Source organism: Mustela nivalis (genome assembly GCF_964662115.1).
Source record: "Mustela nivalis genome assembly, chromosome: 1".
In the NCBI taxonomy this organism is placed as follows: domain Eukaryota; kingdom Metazoa; phylum Chordata; class Mammalia; order Carnivora; family Mustelidae; genus Mustela; species Mustela nivalis.
Window position 1 is genome coordinate 112,851,862 of NC_139020.1, and position 17,518 is coordinate 112,869,379.

The 17,518-nt window shown below is 50.9% G+C and overlaps 1 long non-coding RNA gene across 1 annotated transcript; it reads right to left on the reverse strand.

The window, feature by feature from the left end:
• Positions 1-285: 285 nt before the first annotated feature.
• LOC309863435 lies at positions 286-16,658 on the reverse strand. Its single transcript, XR_014311041.1, has 2 exons — positions 15,970-16,658; positions 286-2,536 (listed from the first exon to the last, which is right to left on the reverse strand). It is a non-coding gene; the product is annotated as an uncharacterized lncRNA (long non-coding RNA).
• Positions 16,659-17,518: the final 860 nt, after the last annotated feature.

The window sequence follows — 17,518 nt, forward strand, 5'->3', positions numbered from 1 at the left end:
ACATTTTCAAAGTCCGTTCAGGACCCAGCTGGAGCCGGTCACAAAGCCTGCCCCGAGCCAGCCGGCAGGGACATGCCTGCCCCAAGATGCCTCTTCTCCCTCCCATGGCCCTGGGCACACCCTGGTCCCTGCCCGTCCCTGGCCATCCCGGCGCTGATGACCAGATGCAGGTTATCTGGCTGACTGTAAGCTCCCAGAGTGCAGGGATTGGGTCTCCCCCACCTCTGAATCCCTCCCTCCCACTAGCCCCTAGTCCCAAGCATGGGACTCATACCCAAAAGAGGGTTGTTTTGAACAGAATGCTCAATTTTTATTTCAGAGACTATTGTGATTACAACATAGGCTGTGGACTGAACATTTGTGTCCCCTGCCCCCAGAATTCATATGTAGAAACTCTAATCCCCAAAGCGATGGTATTTGAAGTTAGGGTCTTCAAAAGGTAATGAGGTTCGGAGGCGGTCATGAGGGTGGAGCCCCCAGGAAGGGATTGGTGCCCTTATAAGAAGGATATCTCTCTCTGCCATGTGCAAACACCGCAAGAAGGCAGCAGCCTTCAAACCAGGAGGAGGGTTCCAAACAGATGCCCATCTGCTGGCACCTTGATCTTGGACTTCCCAGCCTTACTGTGAAACATAAATGTTTATGGGTTAAGCCACCGGGTCTACCGTATTTTGTTTTAGCTGCCCAAGCGGACTAAGACAGGGTTTGGGGGAAAAGCAGCTTTTGACATCAAGCTATTTCACATGCACTCGGCAAAAATACAAACAAAACCAATCAGACCAAAAAAGACATTATCAGGAATCTTCTGTGGGAACTATGAAGCCAAGGAAGAGTCACCCCCTGCTCTAAAAAGGACTCTTGCCAATAAGAAAAATGACCAGGAGCAACTGCGATCCCAGACCTAAAGTCACTGGTTTCATTTGAGTGATGCAGGAGTCTTTGGGGAAGAACGGGGAAAGAAGGGTAGATCACTGCTAAAATGGGGTGGGGCAAAAGGGGACAGCTTCCTGGACAGTGTGGCATCTGGGCTAGGTCTAAAGGATACAGTGGCTGTGCTGTGCGGATGGGAGTCAAGAACAGAAGCTACAAGGCAGGAAATGGGGGAGGGGTGCTGGAGGACCAGAGACCAGTCTAGCCCTTTATGCAGCCATGTTGTGTAGTGAGGACAGGAAGAAACTCTGCTCTAGCAAGGTAACAATGTCCTTGGAGCTCTGGATTTTCTAGCTGCTCGGCTCACCGCGGCTGAAATAGATCCCCCACCTCAAGCCCCTCCTCTTTCACAAAGAGAGAGGGTGGACAGCTGAACAGCCCATGCGGCCTCCCAAGTGGCCATGGGAAGGGCTGGGTTGTCTGCTTCCCCCAACCCTTCTGCCTGCTGTGAAATCCATATCAGCTGGAAATGCCCAGGAGATGCATTTCCATCTGTTCTGGGCATGGTTGGTAGGAAAGCCTCGGATCCAAGAGGTCGCTTGGCCTATCAGCGTGAGGGAGACTGCCTCAGGTGGGGGCAGGGAAGGAGCCCGTTGCAAAGGCTTGCTCAGTCAGCCCTGGGAACAGCTGCCCAGCCGAGGGGCCAGGAGGCTCCCAGCTTCCCAGCCGCTCCCAAGTCACCCATTCCGTAGCCTGCTTGCTGATGATGTCATTCACTTCATCCAAAGAACATCTGTTCTGAATGATAGGAACAGTGGGTGTGGGCTGAGCGAAGCCCACCAGAGTTTAGGGGCTTGGGTGACCAAATGGGCAGGGCCTGCAGTATCCCCAAGAGCCTGGGAACAACCCTCCAAGCTTCGTCTGTCTTTAACTAGATCAGAAGGATCCTCCGCCAAGACCCCAGGCAGGCTCACCAGTGGCTGGGCCATTCTCTGCGTGTCCTGGGAGGCCCTCCCACCCACCATCCCTGGCCCGCACGGGCTCCTCGCAGCTCTGGGACACTGGGCGTGGGGCATACTTCTGAGCAAAAACCAGATGAACAGCTGTTCTTCAGCATCTTGTCTTAGTGGTTTCCTCCCAAAGCAGGGCTGGACACAAAAGTTGCCATCAGGGTGTTCATTTGGGTGATGAGCCCAGAGGGCTGGAGTGAGGTCCTGCGCAGAGGGGAACAAGGAAGAGGGGAGAGTGCTCCATTCCTTGGGCATTCCTAAAAAGCTTTACGAAAAGCAGCTGAGGACTGCCCACCGGAGCACTGAGCACTGAAAAGGGAAGCACTTTTCTCCAGGGTCCTATCCACAACTTGCCAAGGCCAGTCGCGTGCAGCTCCAGGTTACACATTGGTGAATGTCAATACTACAGGGCAGAAAGTCCCAGAATAGGGGGTGAGAGGTTCGTGAAGTGGCCCAAGGTGAAACGCAGCCAGAGCACCTCCAAGGTTCTGTGGCTCCAAGCCTCAGGTGCCTAGGGGCCACACCAGAGCGGGAGTAAGAGGGTTCTCCAGAAAGCCTGCAGAGCTGTATCTGCTTCTACCACATCTGTCCCGAAGTCCAAGGCAAAGGCTCAACCCCCGGAGGCCTTCTCCTCCGGAAGATGCTGCAGTAGTTTCCTGTGGGAGTAATAACAAATCACCACAAACTTAGTGCCTAAAAGTAACACACGTGTATTTTCTGACAGCACTTGGAGCTCAGAAGTATAAAATGGGTCTCACTGGGCTAAAATTAAGGCTGTTCTGGGTTCTCCAGGAGAGAATCTGTCTTCTTGCCTTCTCCAGTTTCGAGAGGGTACCTGCCTTCCTTGCTTTGTGGTCCCTTCCTCTGTCCTTAAAGCCAGCAGTATCCAGGCAAGTTTTTCTAACATTACATCATCCTGACACTGATTCCCTGGGCTCCCCCTTCCCCATTCAAAGGACCCCTGTGATTCCACTGGGCAGCCCCTCTCCTGGAAAAGCCAAGACCATTTCCCCTTCTCAAGGTCAGTTGATTAATAACCTTAATTCCACCTGCAACCTTAATTCCCCTTTGACACAGAGTATCACATATTCACAGGTTCCAGAGATCAGGTTGTGAACATCTTTGAGGGACCATTTCTACTTAGCACAGATACTGTTCCATCTCTTCCTGAAAAGAAGAGCTTAGGGTGTTTATGCCATTAATTGGGGTTGACCTGCATGGTCCTTAGAGCCAGGAACGGAGACTCTGCCTGTCCCTGAGGCTGTCCCTAGGACTCCCACGTCCTGCTGGCATGGCATCCTACTTTGACAAGGACAACTAAACCCGATAAAATCAGGAGACAGATGACCCAGGGGCTCCAAGGTGGCCTTTCATGGAAAGGGCCTAAACTTCACAGGCAGATGGACTGAGCTCTAATGCCAATTCCCTAACTAGCTAGCTGGGGGACCCAGGAAAGACTGCTCGGCCCTTCCAAGCCTCTGGGTCCCATCTGTACAGCAGGGCCAATGTCCTAGACGATGCATGGAACCTAACAGTTGCTCCATAAATTGAAGACAACATGAGGGCTTTCGAGACAGTAATTCCCAAGGAAATGACACTACTCTTTAGTTATTTACTGATTTATAATATACAAAGTGTAATCATAACCGTTACTTCATGTGATTCTCAAAACCACAAGAGAGATGGGTCGGATAGCACCATTCCTTGGTTCTTCCTAGAGCCTTGGGGAGACCTGCGCCCAGTCCAAGCACCCCCAGCCATACAGAGTAGGCAACCTCCTGCCCTGTTTCTGTACTTCCGTTAAGCAAAGGGCCCGGGAAGGAGAACCCAAAACCTAAAGAAATGAGAATGATTGTTCTCTGGAGCTCCAAAAGCAATAAAACATAAATATAATACATCTTCCAGCCATTTTCTCACCTGCTGTATGTGGCTTAACCATATTTGGGGGAGTGTGGGGCAGGGAAGGTTTGCATCACCCTTTGTGCCTTCAGCGCAGGCTGCCCTGAGCGAAAAGGCAGGTTTGCTTGTCTCTCTCTCCCACAGAGCTGTGAACACATCACCCAGGGGTAGCAAGCCCTCGGGGAAGGGCTCTGCAAGGATTCGGCAGCCTCAAGGAAGCATTTGCTAAATCTGCCTCCTGTCCCTTCTGAGGTCTGTTGGTGGACAAGATCTTAGAGATGGCTCAGGAGAAGCCTCCAGTGGCCACCTCAGGTGTGACGATTTCTCCTTAAGTCTCTTTACCCTCAGGTTGGCAAGCATGAGCCTTGGCTCCCAGTGGGAGCCCCCGGGTCCTGCAGCCCCTGCAGGCAGACCGACCATGAGGCTGTTCGCGAGCCTGAGTCTGGCTTTTCCCTCCAGATCCTGCAAGATGAGCTTCACCCTCACAGGACCTGAGGGGGCAGAAGGAATAGTCTTGACGTGCAGTGTGTAGAGCAGTTGTCTCTGTCTTCACGAACATGAGCCTCTCTTTCCTACACTCCACTTGCTCCTTTCCAGGGCTCCCTCCTTCCCTGGTCGGATCTCCCAGGCTCGGCAACAGGCAGTCTGCCATAATTCTCAAGAATAAAGGAAACATTTTAGGATTTGACAAACCCAACATTTGCATGTCTGTTTTCAGAGAAATACCCATCTGGGGGGATTAAGCCTTTTGTTTTGTTTTTTTGTTTTTGTTTTGTTTTTTTTTCCTCCCTTCCCATCCAATCCAAAGTATGAAAACATTCTTGACATAGTTGCCTAAAAAAGGATTTCTAAAGAGAAAAGTACCTCCCATACCTTGTGATTTCAGTGGCTTGGTGTGAAAAACACCGGAGAGGAAGGGAATGAGGTAGAGAACAGAAAAGGAAAAAAATCTCCTTTAGTCAAACAGCTTGTTAATCTGCAAGGAGGGCGCGTATTGGGTTTGTCTTCTCTATCTCAGGAAATACACGTGTTGGCGTGTGGGTCACCCTTAGACATGACGCCTTCCCTGAGGAGTAGGGCCTCAGGGCGGGGCAGCCCCCTCCCCCAATACTACTGTGGGGAGAAGGAGAAATCAAGGCTCAGAGCTACTGGGCAGAGGAGAGAGGACAGAGAGCACTTCTCCAGGGATGTGCCTCCCTCTTGGGGAGGGTCTCTCTGGTTACACTAATCGTATAAAGTGAATTTGTGGCGGGGTGGGGGGGGGGGTTCTCAAAAAAGGGCCAAGTAGGGTGGCTCATCCTAAATTACTAAGATGTTAGCTGAAGGTGATTTCCACAAACCAACTCCTCTCAAGCAGGTTGGGAAACTTGGTGAACTTACTAGCAACAGGGCCTTTCTGACCTAATGAACTTGGCTGCCGTTGCCCCAAGGGAGGTGGACTTGTGCCCCAGAAAGTGATTGAGAATTGAGTGGTTGGTCCAGGTAGATGTAGCAGAAGGCAAAGTGAAGGTTTTGAAGGTGAAGGGAAGGTGACATTGCCTGAGATAAGAACCATCCCCCAGTCCACTCATTCAACGATCGCGCCTCTATGTTGGGCCCAGCACTGGTTAAATGTTGACCCTGTTCAATCTCAGGCAGGCATGTTGGCCCATGAAGCCCTGGAAGGGAAATATGTTGGGAAGAAAGGAAAATTTAAAGAACCCCCAGTGAGTCGATGGACCCTGGAAGAGCCAGGGTCAGTGTCTTAGTACAAAGCCCGGAGGCAACAGAGCCCAGCCTATGTTGCTGGAGGCGGGTGGCCCGACACACACAGGATGATTAGAGATTTCCTGGGGCCTGAGTTCCAAATGGCATAGGCCGAGATGGCACATCCTGTGTGCCCATCAGGAGAGCAGTTCCAAAATGAAGCCCAAGAAGAGAAGCCAGCAGGAAAGGACCCCTCTTCTCCAAGGAGTCTGGGAGCTGAGGAGGGGAGCTCAAGCTGGCTGAGGAGACGGGGAGGGGGGCTCATCACAGGATGTGGTGCCCAGAACCAAGGAGCTCAGGACAGGCCTTTTGGGACAAAGCGAGGTGAGGCCAGGGCAGGAGGCCCCAGGGGGACATAGGCTGCACCACAGTGACAGTCTGGGAGTGCCCCTGGGGCCACCACACGGGGCAGTTGCCTAATCACTGCTGGAAAGCAGAGGGCTGGGCCCCTGGCGCCTGAAAGGCTATACTTGAAGAAACAAAGGGGGTGCAGTGAGGTTGGGTGGGTTCTGAAGCTGGACACCTTTTGCTTTAAAGGAGAAAGACCCCCTCCAGTCCCCAGGAATCCTAGAATCTGCAGTAAGCCACTTCAGAGAAGAGAAGTAAGGAAAGAAGCCAGGGAACTATCCATCTGTGACTTTTGTCCCAGAAGTGTAGCAAAAGGCTGACTCCCACCACCTCAGCCTTCTCCCAGTCACTGGTAAATTTCACAATTTCTTGTTAGGTACACGGTACAGGATACAAAATGAGGCATTCAGCCATCCCGCCTTGGATTTCGCTCTTGGATTTTTCCCTAAGCATTTAGCTTTCCCTCTGCAGACGGAAGAGGAGATTGGAGAACTTTGCAATCGGTTTACAGAGCCGAGCTAGACAGACTGCAGGAGACAGTGGAGACTGGCTCTGGCTCTGGATAGGATATCTGACCCCAGTTCTGCTCCCCTGAAAGCAGAGCATGGAGACCCACCGGCATTCAAGCAGAAAGCAGAGGAGGCTGAAGTCCATTCAATACCCATACCCGTGTGCCTTGCTCTCACCCCAGCCTGGACTCGACCACCCAGTTCTGCTCAGTTGTGAGCTGGTTAGTCATTCCTAATGCTCAAGTCATTAATTCAGGAAGGAAGCCGCGTTAGCTGCCTCCCCTTCTCCCTGGGAGTTTGCTGCCGTTGCAAAACAAATGAGTAATCAGACATTCCCGGAGCCCTGATTAAGCCCATTGCCAAGAAAGGTGTCTCGCAGCTCATTTGCTGGTGGGGAAGCCACGCTACAGGCCCTGAATCACCCTGGATCCATGGGAGAGCAAGGCCAAACTTGCCTGACTGAGTTCAATATGGCATCACTGGGATCAGCACATAAGAGGTTCATGGGTCACCAAGCCTGCCAACCCTCCCCACAGCTGGTCAGCTGGGGCTGACCCTGGGTGGGCCACTCTGTGACTTCTCAGGTGTAGGGAGACTCAGGGGTTCAGAGATAGGCCAGGAAGGGCCCTAGACAGATGGTGAAACTGAGGCCCAAGGAGGCAGTGGCACTTGCCTCAAGTCAAACAGCTAATTGATACAGACAGGGTAGAATCTCATCTCTCAGTGCCGGGTCCCCGGCAGTTGCCACTGCATCAGTTTACTCCAATAGCTTGTTGAAGCTTGGATGTTAAGGAAACAAGTGAATGGCAAAACAACAAAAACCACCCAGTGCCCATCAGTGAACAAGTAGTTTTTTCAAAATGAAATGTAGGTTAAAGAAAATGAAACGTGAATCAGCCACCTAGAAAGATTGGCATGACTCTGTTTTGATGTGGAGCTGCGTCCCTGATACAGTTGTATAAGCAAGAGAACAAGACACAGAAATAGTGCTTATAGTATGTTACCATTTTGGCAGAAGGGAAACGCCTAAGTAATGTAATTAAAATCGAAAAATCGTACCCTGCGCAAGACTAGGAGTCAGCAATCCTGGTGAGTGTCAACATGGAGTAGTTTCTTAGGACCATAAGCATATAAGCTGAATAAACAATAGGTGGATGATTAGAAGACGAGGGAATAAAAAAAATTTTTTTTTTGTCTAAGCTCCAAGGTAATAATTAAATATATGGCATCACATTTTGGAAAAGACAGGAACATAGATCACAGTACTTAAGAGCCAGAAAGAGGTATCAGGATTCTGAAGGGCAGAGTGATAAGTTCTGAGAACCTAGGTTCAAGTCCTTGGTCAACTAAAATCTCAGAAACCTCAGTTTCCTCATCTGCAAAATGGGAATAGCAATATCTCCTTCCTGGAATTTTCCTGCAGACCAAATGCGCTGAATGGAAAAACACTTCCTAGTATCTAATGTATACAACAGGTTGAGGGACAATGGCAAACCCCCTTTTCCCGGGGCCCCACCTCTCCACCTACAGGTCCGAATGCTGTTCCCAGCCTCTGGCACCTCAGTGCTCAGTACCTCCGTTTCTACATGCTCAGGGAAAGTTCTGCAGGAGCCTCCTTGACGCCCCTTCCACCCTTTCCCCTCAAGCAGCAAAGGCTCAGACACAATTTGCCTGAGGTCACAAAGGGACAACCCCAGGAAGAGAATGGCTTCATTCCTTCAGGTCTTAAAAGCTTTCCTTCTTTGCAAGTTGTCTGGTCACAGGTAGGGACCTTGAGACAAGAGTCACACCTTGAGCTGAATTAGCCACCACCTCATTATTTACCTGCCAGTCTCTCCTGGGATTAAGTGACATTCAGGGGACAGCAAAGCTCTCAAAAAAGGCAGCCTCACAGGTGGCTGCATGAAGCTAATCCACTTCCAGCTCCCACCTCAGGAAGAGGGAGCGGGGGCCCGTCTGAGCCGGATCTGGTGGGGCTGTGGTGAGAACAGACGTCTGGGTTAGGACCGAGGCTGTGGAAAGCCAGAAGGAAAGAAGGTCCCCCACGGTTCTCTGCAAAAGTGGCTCCAGGAACTCCCAGTATCATCTTCCCACCTCCCAAGCAGCTACCATCCACACCATCAGTAAAGCCTCAGGAGAGTCCAAATAGGGCTCCCGTCGTGTGGCTGGGGAAACTGAGGCTCGGGGAGACAAAGAGTGTTTTAGGTCTAGGTTTAGAGCCAAGGTCTCCCACTGATGTTCCAGCTGTTTCCGTCTATATCCACGTAAAATGGTGCTTGGGAAGAGTGGCACTCCTATCGTTTAGGATACAGATATGTGTGGTCTAACTGGAAGAAGAAAGCAGGGCAGTGCCATGGAGACAGGAGCACCACATACAGATGTGCCCTTGCTCGTTTAGGGCCACCGATCAGGTCCTATTTATGGCTCCTAATTATGCATAAGGGCCTCCGGAGGCCTCATTTCCGTGCTTGGCTGCACCCTATGCCCTCAACGCTTCTACCCACTCCTAATTTTCACGGCTTCTCTCCCCCTCCTCCTCCCCCAGCTGTATCATCGCTACCTTACGTCCCCCTTTCCCTGTCCATTCTCTTCTCATCAGTCCTACAGGCTCCTTCCCCAGCCATGGGCGGAGCTGGCCCTTCGCATGGACTAGGCTGGTCTGTGCAAGGGCAGAGTTTCCCTTTTTGGAGTCCTCCCACCTTGCATGAATGTGCTCACTCATTCATTAATTCATCAAATATGTACCAAACACCGATAGGCCAGACTCCCCAGTATCATTGCATATGACTTATCATTGAAGAGTATGCCGACTTTGGGATGTCTTCCATAGACAGAGAGAAACAAACTGCTGCAAACAATCTGAAAATTGATCTCTAAGCAACGGGGATGGCAGTAAAAAGCTTGACTTTGTATTACTGCATTATTATTTATTAACTATATTCCTCTGTCTTCAATTTTCCCTCAGTCACCAGAATAGAATCGGTAAATGGCAACATTTTCCCATCAGATGATTTTAAATGAGATTACAAGACATGGAGTTTTAATTTCACATGCATTAGTTTCTGGGTCTCGGGTTTTTTTTTTTTCCCCTCAAAGCAGATAAATGAGGTTCTAACTTAGGATAATAAGGCTTAACAGTGAGGCACTTTTTAAAAAAGTGAATCATTTCTCAGTTCTCCTTTGCTAATCTCTCTTGGTAACATTAATTATGAGTTTGTGCAGCGTGCCCCAAGGCGAGCTCGGCTTTCCCAGGACAATTAAAGTTACTTAATTATTAAAAACTGTGTGTGCTGCTGCCCAGAGAGAAAGAAGCAGCCGGGCCCGGCTCCCACAGCCCCCCACAGGAGTGACCGGACACTCTGTGGGAACTCGGCTCCTTTCCCTCACCATTGTAATTCTTTCAATATAATCTCTGAAAATCCCCTCACCAACCCCTCCCACCCACCAGAGCAGGAATGATTGAGAGGCTGCTCTCTCTGGGCTGATAGCTGCCTGCTGCTCCAACGTGCCTGGAGGCTGGCCTCCAGCTACTCCAGGCCAGCGGCCTCGGGCCAGGGGGCCAGCGAGGTTTCAGGGCCTCCGTGTGGGATTCACGCTGCAGCAAGGCCCTTCTGGCCCAAGGGCACTGGGAAATGCTGAGCCCTTGGTTCTGAGTGGTTCCTCATGGCCCCCTCTTCCTCAGGCTTTCCATCTCACAGCAGTAGGACGCGTCACCCCAGAGGAGGGGTGCCAGGGCCAAGCTGCATTTGCAGCAGACATTCCCAAGAGCAGATACTAATTTGTAACAACCTTTATTTTCTGGAATCCTCTTTGGTTGTGGTCCTGGTTCTGCCATACACCCCAGAGAGACCTCAGGCAAGTCACTCCTGAGATTCTGCGTCTTGGTTTCATAGTCCAAGGCATCCTGCAATGTCTAGGGACCTCCATCCAGACCCTGATTCTTTGATGAGTCTGATACTTAACCTAGAAAGGAAAACTCAAATTTTCCATTCCACTTTCTATTCGCATTCATTCATTTATTCATTCATTCGGCAAGCACCCACTCTGTGCAGGGCACTGTCCTAGCTCTAGGGACAGAGAAGAGAGGCAACATTCTCAAATCCTAGCCATCCTCTTGCACACGGAGGAGAAGGAAGACTGAGAAGGGAGGACGCTGGTTCTGGGGTCACCCAGAGAGTCATATCAGGACAGGGGAGAACCCAGTCCCCTGACCTCCAGGCCAGGGGCTTTCAAGAGGTTACTGCCAGCTATCTGCTTCAATTCCTTTGCTTTCTCCCCTTCAGATCTACTTAGCTCCTTTCCACCCCAGCTCCCTCCCTGGGCTCCAACTCTCCCCAATTTTTTTTTAAGTGCTATTTATTTTAATGATATATTTTAACAAATATATTCAAAAATCACAACTTTGGCTTGTAATAAATATGAACATGTGTTAATTAATAAGATAGTTGACATTTTAAAAATTAAATCTTCCAAATGCAGGGAACATGTGACATTTATAGTATATATCCCAGTCCAGCTGACCATGTTTCAAATGCTCAATGGCCACCTGTGGCCAGTGGTTACTATCCAGGATGGCACAAGGCGTAAGGTCCCTCTCATCTGTAACTCTCCTTCACTCCTCCATATTCAATACGATCCAGGAAGAAAAGTGTGGGATTCATGCTCACAGCTTGGCAGGGGAAGTCGGTGGTACACTTTCCCCAGTACCTGAAGCAGATGAATACTATGTAACGGAGAAAGAAAAAGTATCCATCGATAAGGGCAAAGGGCGAAATAGAAACAGTGTCTGTGGAGCTCTGCCCTGGCTGGGAATCTGTGTATTTGCTTGTGTGCGCAGAAACTGTCTAGAAGGATTCCTAAGAACTAAGCCCTTCATATTAGATAGATGGAGGGCAGAAGGGGGTGGCAGGCCGTTCACTACATATGTATCTTACACTTAGGAATTTCGAAACGTGGGGATATATTATTCATTCAAAAATGAAAATATAAATTATTCAGTTATTGGATGCACTTAGGTCACCAGAGGCCTGCCCAGCACAGCCCTTGTTCCTGTTCCTCCTGGCAGTGCACGGGTGGGAGCAAATGCCCGTCCCTGTTGTTCCTGCCGCTCCACAATAGGAAGAGGGAGGCTTGGCAGAGGCCCAGGGCAGGAAGACATGATATCAAGTGACTTTAAAGGGCTCTTTTGTTTCCGGAAAGGCAGCGGTTTCCACTCTGCATCCCTGCCCCCCCATCCCTGCTTTCTCTGGGCTCCCTCCCACCACCTGCTACAAGAGCATCATCTTTGTATCTCTGCTCACCACCACCCCCGCCCTCCACACCCCCACCCCGCCAAGACCCTCTGGATTTGAGGTGGGGAAGGGAGGGAGGGAGGCACTGGCTGGGAAGGAGCGTCATCCTCTCTTCCCAAAGGATGTCATTCATTCCCAGATGTCATTTCCAGAGAAATGATACCACCCTGTAAACCCCGACATGTCCAGCCTGTGCGTGATATGGAGCAATGCAATGAGGAGAGCAGAGCATGAGCATGGTTGCACATGCCTGTGTCCACCTGCGCACATCTGGGGCCACGCACTGGCATTCATTCACACGCTCATTGACGCTTTTAACAAATACAAGTTTGGAAAAAACAAAAAACAAATACAAGTTGGGCTTCTACCTCATTCCAGTTACCGTGCTAGACCCTTGGGATACAGCAGGGACAAGGCAAATGAGATCCTGCTGCAGAAACAGTCATGAAATTGAAAAATAATTCACTCTTGGGCCACCTGAGTGGCTCGGTTAAGCATCTGTCTGCCTTCACATAAGGCTCCCTGCTCGGCAGAAGTCTGCTTTTTGCTCTCCTCCCCACTCGTGCTCTCTCTCTCTCTCTCAAATAAATAAATAAATAAATAAATAAATAAATAAATAAAATTTTTTAAAAAAAATAATTGACTCTTAACTGTTGTGATAAGTGGAAGGAAAAGTACATGGAATTGGGGTCCACGATCTAGGCTGGGGGACCAAGGAAGGCTCTCTTGAGAATTGGCATTGAAGTCAACTCTAAGAAATAAATCCACAGATAAGAAGATGTGACAAGTGAGCTTTACACATGGAGAGGGTCACCTCCCCCTTGCTATGTCCTTGGACAAACCACATCCCCTTTTTAAAGAAATTTTTATTTGAAAAAATTTGTTAATATTTTATTTATTTAATCGAGAGTGATTTATTTGTTTATTTGTTTATTTACTGAGAGAGCACAGAGGGAGAGAGAGGGAGCCCATTCAGCAGGGAGCCCTGATGTGGGGCTTGATCCCAGGACCCCGAGCTCATGACCTGAGCCAAAAGCAGACACTCAACTAACTGAGCTACCCAGGCACCCCAGTTTTTTTTTTTTAATTTGAAAATAAATTTAAGGGGTGCCTGGGTGGCTCAGTCGGTTAAGCATCTGCTTTCAACTCAGGTCATGATCCCAAGGTCCTAGGATCGTGCCCCTTGTTGTTGGGCTCTCTGCTCAGCAGGGAGCCTGCTTCTCCCTCTCCCCTCTGCTCCTGCTCTCTCTCTCTCTCTGAAATAAATGAATAAAATCTTAAAAAAGAAATTTCAAAAGAGTACAAAAATAAAATTAATATAAAAAAACATGTATATGGGGGCACCTGGGTGGCTCAGTTGATTGAACAACTGCCTTCGGCTCAGGTCATGATCCTGGAGTCCCAGGATCGAGTCCCGCATCAGGCTCACTGCTTAGCAGGGTGTCTGCTTCTCCCTCTGCCCCTTCCCCTACCCATGCTCTCTCTCTCTCTCTCTCTCATTCTCTCTCTCTCTCAAATAAATATATAAAATCTTAAAAAAAAAAAAAAAGTATATGTTTTTTACCTAGCTGATTCACTACTATTAACATTTTGCCCCATTTGCTTTGTCAGTTTTTCTCCTCCCTCTCTCTCTCACTTTCTTTCTCAACAGTGTGACAGTACCTAACATACACTTGGCCCTTCAGGACTAAACACTTCCGAAGGTCATCCCCTTCTGAGCTCAGAAGGGGGGGAGATGGTCCCTGTCCTCTCCTCCTAGCACAGCTACAACGAGCGCTTGAAAGCTGCTCTGAGCACATCGTGGCCCCATGAAGTAAAATCATTACTATCTTTTTGTTGAGCGCTGCTCGGGATTTAGAAGTGAAAATTAGAGTGTTTTCCCAGAGAAACGCCCAAGGTCTCAGTTCCTCCAGAAGATAGGCTGCTCTTCAGCCAGGCCTGGAGGGTGGGTTGTGGGGGTGGTTATGTCAGGGGAGGCAGTCAGCTGCGCTGCTCCCAAGACCTTCCTCTCGGGTAGGCCTGAGCCTGGGGGAGGACGTGTCTGGCTGACCAGCTCTCCCCACAGCTTGGGGAAGCATCTCGAAGCAACTGCGGCTGGCCTAGACAATGCTCCCCCACCCCAGGGAAGGGCTCCTTCTCCCTGATGAAATGGAACAGAGCCAGCTCAGAACCCCTCTTCCCGCTGGTCAGCCCTGCATTCAGGCACACAATAGTGTTGGTCGTCTCAGCAGGTTTTGAGAGCCATTCCCTTAATGAGAACGATAAATTCACAAGAAAAGGCCGGTTGCCAAGCGCAAGCAAGGGAAGTGCTGCCTGGGCCTCACTGGCCCCAGGGGACCACCCCTCTGAGCGTGGGACCTACAGAATCCAACAACTAACCAGACAGGGACCAGGCCCTAACTCCTGAGTCATAGGTCTGGGCTCAGAGCCTGGCTATGTGTACTTTTAAAAGCTTCCCAGGTGACCAGCTGTCAGTTTAGCAACTGCTGGCCTGGTGACCCTCAGATCCTCCCAGGACTGAGATCCCCTGATGGTGGAACAGGGCAGAGGCCTGCAGGGGAGAGGACCTGAAGCTGGAAGGCACAGGTTCACGGAGAAACTTCAGGCCTTTGGCTCGCGGACCCAAGAACCTGGGAAGGAAGTGTGTGCAAGGATGTCCTGCAGCATCTGGTCCTTGGTTTAGCCAATCACCTCTGAAAACAGGCAGTGTCTACAAGTTCTCTCCGAGTGGGTGGAGAGAGGCAGAAGAAAATCAGCGAAGCAGCCAAGTTCTGCTCTAGCTGCCCGGATGAAAGCTGGCTGCTGGCGTGGGCCGCTCGCTGGAGCACAGCTGTGGGCAAGACCAGGTGCGGCGGGGCAGCCTCTGGGTGAGCCAGCTGCCCGGCTCCTGACTCATTCAGCCCTCCCACCCGCAGGCCTGGGCCTTCCCCTCCGGCTGCCCTGCAAGCTCCCCCCCCCCCCCGCCCCCACCACCACCCGCTGCTCCTCCCCACCCCCCACCCCGCCCTTGTCCCAACACCCCTCCCCCCACATCTGTGTGGCCAGCTTATTTTCTTTTACTCTAGTTACCCACACCCCTCAATGGGGTCACCCTGCCCCACGCTGGGGGCTTCTTGAGTTTCTAGGCAAACATGGGGACCCTGGGGCCCTGCAACATTATCCCTCCCATCATTAAACACTGAGACTCCCAGGGGGCACAAACTGTGTCAGAATGGGCCCCCACCTCCCCTTCAGAGGCACTCAGTCCTGCCCTAGGCAGAGAGCAGGCACTCAGGACTCGAGGGAGGGAGGGAGGAAGGAAGGCTGCAATAAATCTGTAATAAAATCCAGTTCTTAACTGACCCACTGCATCAGACCTATCCCCAGGGCCTGTTCCAGGAAAGTTCCTGGTCGAACCCAGTCCAGAGTGCCTTCCTCTCCTGTCGCCAGCACTCCAGGACTTCTGCATGGGTACAGTGTGAACTAAGCTGAGACAGTGAACTAACTGGATTTTATGAAGATTCACCACATGTGGGAAGCCACCCACACACCATGCAGAATGAACAACTGACTGAAAGAATAAACATCTCTGGATGTCCAAATCTGGCCTTTTGCTCAAAACCTGGAGGCAAAAGCCACCTCCTCCATGAAGGTGTCCTGGATTTCTCCCATGGGAAGTGATCTCTCCCTCCTCTACCACTACACAGCACCATTCCCATCCTTCTTTCCCTGACCCTGTGAGGCGATCGTTCCTACACACATGACAGCTGCTGTAAAGGAACCAGTAAAGGCTTTGCAGTCAGACTGATCCAAGTTCAAATGCCACATCTCCCTCTATTAGCCACGCAATTATGAAGGAAGAGCTTGGCCCTTCTTACCCTCAACTTCTTCAAGTATGAAATCAGAATAACTACATGCCCTTAATGACTTTTTCCCTGCCTGCGTGGGGACACCATGTCACAGGCGCAGCCCCACACGTCCCCCACGCATCTGCCGTGATGGGAGCTGGGGTCTTCCGCTCCAGCGTGTTTGCCACCAGAGGTCCCATCTGGAGGCTTCCCGCAAAGTCACCCTTGCGAATTCCTCAAGCCACCTCACCACCCACAAGGCACACTCCATCTGGGAGGGAAGCCTGAGGAAAGGGATCACGTGGAATTCATCTGTCTTCCAGTCCTGGAAACTCGGGCGGCTGGGCAGGGGGCGGCTGAGCACAAGCAGGAACAGCCCCGGCTGAGGATACACAAGACCGCCACCTAGGAAGGGGCTGAGAATGGACGTGGGCAGCATCTGTCAAGGGCCTGGGGCTTCGGAGCTTACCAAGTACTTTCACATCCAGTATCTGCTGGGCTCCACATAGCAGCCTGATGAAGTTGCCTAAGCCGGAATCATCATTGTCATCATTTTACAAAACAAGAAACCAGGGCTTGGGGAGAGAGAGAAACGTTTTATCTCCACAGCATCTAGAGGAGGTAGATTGGGTCGCTGATACCAGGAACTTGCTCAGGATTTCCCTTCTGCCCTCCGAAGGGGAGAGAGAGCTTCTTCACGCCACTTTAAGGACATCCTTTTTCCTCCCGCTGACTTCCACTCTTGATGAAGGGGGGCCTATGGCCTACGTCTCACCCCACCCCATCCTCAAAGACTCCCCACAGCTATAAAAAATAAAACATGAAAGAGACAGAGAGGGCAGGAGGAAATGGCACCCTGGAAACCAACAGAAAAACCCAGAAGGAGGGCGGAGGCTGTTTCGGTGGCACCAGCTCCCAGCCCCGCTGCGGAGGGAGGTGTATGCCCCAGAGGCGGGAAGAGTCGTGCCCTGAGTGTTCCATCAGAGTTAGTTTTGAGCGGGTTCGAGGCGACAGCAAGGAACCAGCAAGGGTCAGATCCAAAAAGGCAAGGCAAGTCTGGGAGAGCAAAGGCCAGGTCAGGCAGAGCGAGAGTGGGTGTGGAGAGTGAGATCAGGAAGCCTGAGGGTGGTGGGGCTCCCTCTTCTGTGGTGTTTGTGTGGGTCTGAGGACAGGTGTGGTGGCCACAGGGGCCCCACAGGGTGGGGCATTCCTGACTGCAGTTTCCTTTTCTGGGTGCCACAAGGCTGACACTGGGTTCCTTTGCTTGCACCAACCCCCCACCCTGAAATGGCTTTCAGGGCTGAAAGCCTTTCGATTCTCCTTCCCTAGACCAGGGGCCAGGTCCTATCCAGACTCCTGGCACAGCAGGTGTCACTGCACTCTGTCCTTTGGTTCTCACCCTCCAAATCTAGCAAGAAGAGCAGTTCACTCCTGTGTGCTACGGGGGACACTGAGGCACACGGCAGTAAAGTACTTTATCAAGTCTCACTATTCTTAAGTGGAAGAGTCCACATTTGTGAACAGTCCTACCTGCCTGAACATCTCAGGCAATTGATCTGCATTGTCCCCTTTCCCAAGCTTATAGTGAAACTCTCTACTCAGAGCATTAACCCCTGGGGCCCTTTTCTTAAAAAGTTGAAAACAGACAGCTAAAAGGGACCAGCGATATGGGAAGGTTCTATCTCTTTCCTTTGCAGAAAGAAAATAAAACCTAATGCCGAGGGCATTGGTGCAGAAAGCCGTTTGCCCAAATGTCCTTGCCAGAGACAAACAGATAAACCTTTCTGCAAATTCGGTTACATATTAACTCAGCACCCAAGGGCGCGATCCTACACAAGCAAGACAAAGTCCTTGCCTTTAGTTTGGAATGGAGCAAAAAGGAGCCCCAGCAAGCATCCAGCCACTTTCCTGCCGTACGGAGGAGCCCCCTTCCTCGTGGAGTTGCACTTGGGTGCGGCATAACCACACACACCGCCGGCCTGCACCAGCAAGGAGAGCTCAAGCCTGGCACCAAGCTG